Raw genomic sequence first — 3444 nt, forward strand, 5'->3', positions numbered from 1 at the left:
GGTACCTTCTTCCCCTGCACCTGTCTCTGGTAAGTGGGTCCCCGTGGTATGGAACACTAGGGGTCCCCGTTCTGTGGTTTGTTCACTTCTGGCTGCCTGACGGTAGTGTGAACCCCGTGGGGTTGGAGTCTCTGGTCCTGTCCCGGGTTCTCCCTTTGCTACTGAGTCTTCGGATTCTTTAGGGTCAGCAAAGTCCTTGATGGTCCCCTTTGCTATGCAGGTGTTAACAGGTCGGCTTGAAGCTCTTTCCTTTCCTAGGGTCCTGTAACCCGTCGGTGCATAGTTCCGGGAGTACTCCACCGGCAACCACCTCTCCTGGGTACCAGGTCACCGTTAACCCGAGTCAGGGTGTCACGTCACTTCCACCTTCACACCTCTACAGTCACTGATGTAACACAATAAGAAGAAAGACCGCACTCTGCCGCTGTGCTGGATGTTGGTTTATTAAATCAAGTGCAGGATAAAAGGCTGGAGGCAACCAGTATGCCGGCTCCTAGCAGGGGGCGACGGCCGTTTCGCCTATCAATTAGGCTTCCACGGGTGGACCCATGGAAGCCTAATTGATAGGCGAAACGGCCGTTGTCCCCTGCTAGGAGCCGGCATACTGGTTGCCTCCAGCCTTTTATCCTGCACTTGATTTAATAAACCAATATCCAGCACAGCGGCAGAGTGCGGTCTTTCTTCTTATCGTGTTACCTCATGGACTTTGTATCTTGACGGGCACCCCGCTGTGGATCTATTCATGGAGCACAGTTAGACTCCAAGGCGTTCTCAGGACACCGCAGGTAACGCACAGTGGTGCAGGACCTTATCTTTATACAGCTTTAACCTCTACAGTCACTACTCAACTGACTACTCTCTACAGTCTGCCCCTCCCACCTTGTTAACTGGTGGACTGGACTGGCTCCACCTCTAGGCGGCCATCCATGGTCCCACCCTAGTTGGGTACCATTGTATGGGGGATTGTTGGGGAAAATTGGGATTACCTGGGATTTTGGTGTTACCGGCACTGGGGTTCTGGGTCCCTAAGGGGGTAGACCCTGCATCCTGGTGGGTTCAGGGGCGCTACACCCACATCTGTTACTTGCCACAGGTGAGTTTGAATGAGAATCACGTGATTGAAAAAAAGTTGCTTACCCACAATTTGAAAAAGAGAAGGCTGAGAGGAGACTTAATAGTGGTCTACAAATATCTGAAAAGAAGTCACAGTGCAGAGGGAACTACCCTATTCTCATTAGCACAAGGAAGTACAAAAAGCAATGGGATGAAACTTAAAGGAAGGAGATTCAGATTCTTTTAGGATCTTTTCAGATTCATTAGGAAAAACTTTCTGACAGTGAGGGCAGTCAGGGAGTGGAACAGGCGACCACGGGAGGTAGTGAGAGCAGTCAGGGAGTGGAACAGACGACCACGGGAGGTAGTGAGGGCAGTCAGTGAGTGGAACAGGCGACCACGGGAGGTAGTGAGGGCAGTCAGGGAGTGGAACAGGTGACCACGGGAGGTAGTGAGGGCAGTCAGGGAGTGGAACAGGCGACCACGGGAGGTAGTGAGGGCAGTCAGGGAGTGGAACAGGCGACCACGGGAGGTAGTGAGGGCAGTCAGGGAGTGGAACAGGCGACCACGGGAGGTAGCGAGTTCTCCATCAATGGAAATCTTCAAGCAGAAACTGGATAAACATATAGCTGGGATGATTTAGGAAAGCCTGCGCTCATAGGGGGTTGGACAGATAGTCCTTGAGGTCCTTTCCAACTCCACCATCCTATGATTCTATGAATTTTGGGATAATACCAACAATTTTGCCAAACTTTTTTGAGTAAAATTATGCCCATTTTGCCTTTTTTCCCCAGTTTTTTGTGCTGTTCCAATAAACACATGTATAACAAAACATGTAGTTGCAATAATTTTTGGGGAGAAATACTTCATTTTCTGAAACAATTTCAAGGTGCCAACACTTTCGGCCATGACTGTTCATTTTCATACAGCCTTTATGTGTTTTTTTTTAATAAATTTAATATAGATAAAAAAAAAATAATAAATTTAATATAATTTCGATTTATATAAGAGGTTATAAAACAGATTAATGTTTATATTTTGGGGCCGGGGGAGGTTAAACCCCTTTTATCCACCTAGTACTAAAGCAGAACCAGCAAACTGAGTAGGTGAACGCATCTGTCAATCATCTTCCTTCTACAATCTCCTTACAAGAAAACTATAAAGATGTTTGTGAATGACAAGTTGTGGGCCGAGATCTCTCTGCAGATGGGATATTCAATTCTTATCCTCTTGTATCTAAATTTGCGACACCCACCAGCCCTCACCCTCCACCATGTCAGTTGTCTTCGCAGCACCATTACGGAGACTGCTCGGTTGCTATGACGGATCGCCATGGTAACAAGCATCACCTAATTCTCTGCGCACACAGCACTTGCTCACAAATGCTGAGCTGCTAGCAGATCGGAGCAGCCATTTCTGATACCCAGAAGACAAAAGAAAAGCAGGGGAAAGGTACAATGCATGCCGCCCGTCACCCATCGCTGCCAATATTCATAGATTTAGCAATTCATCTGGAATGCATGACGACACCTTATACCATGGTCACAGGGGGCTAATGTCACCCACAGCCGCAACCAAGGGGGATGATGTAACCATCACTATACATGCCATATATACCGGCAGATGTAGCAGAGCTGAATTTGTTATGTATGTTCCTAAATGGTTAGTTTCTTCCCAATTATATGGGAACCCCCAGCCAAAAAAAAATATCATGACATATGACAACTGCAATACTGCACCCCCCCAAACTCAGCTCAGCCGCATCCATTATTAAATGGGATTACTCACATTTTAGAAATATATAGGTCACTGATGTTATGGTCTAGGCCCTGTCGGTCACTATTGGGTTAATAAGGGGTGCTCTGCGTTTTCTGCCGGAGCTGCGCTCATACTGCAGAGAGCGAGGCTCAGGGTTGCTCTGCAGTGGCTAAAGGGCACTGTGTGATCAGTGGGGTCTTTTTTTTTTTGTGGCTGCATGGTGTATGGGCAACAGTCCCCCTCATTAAAAAGTGATGAGCAGCAAGCCTGTGCGCCATTTATATCTACCCACAGCGTAAAGATTACAGGATATTCATGTTTGGAGAGCGGAGATGTAGGAAGAGACTCTGGACTGTGAGGGGTGTACTAACTATCCAGAAGAGATCACTATCATCCAGATATTCTATCTATCTATCCCTCTATCTATCTATCCCTCTATCCCTTCATCTATCTATTTATCTATCCCTCTATCTATCTATCTATCTATCCCTCTATCTATCTATCTATCTATCTATCTATCTATCTATCTATCTATATCTATCTATCTATCCCTCTATCTATCTATCCCTCTATCTATCTATCTATCTATCTATCTATCTATCTATCTATCCATCTATCCCTTCAGCTATCTAT

The 3444-nt window shown here is 46.5% G+C and overlaps 1 protein-coding gene across 1 annotated transcript in view; it reads left to right on the plus strand.

Annotated features, from left to right (window-relative positions):
• The first annotated feature begins 2380 nt into the window (after positions 1–2380).
• Positions 2381–3444, plus strand: part of LOC142281820 (NELL2-interacting cell ontogeny regulator 1-like) — a 27586-nt gene continuing 26522 nt past the window's right edge. Inside the window, exon 1 of the mRNA XM_075332907.1 lies at positions 2381–2505. The gene's annotated coding sequence lies outside the window, so the exon portion shown is untranslated. The remainder of the gene's footprint in view (positions 2506–3444) is intronic.

The sequence above is a fragment of the Anomaloglossus baeobatrachus genome, chromosome 1, assembly GCF_048569485.1.
Source record: "Anomaloglossus baeobatrachus isolate aAnoBae1 chromosome 1, aAnoBae1.hap1, whole genome shotgun sequence".
In the NCBI taxonomy this organism is placed as follows: Eukaryota; Metazoa; Chordata; class Amphibia; order Anura; family Aromobatidae; genus Anomaloglossus; species Anomaloglossus baeobatrachus.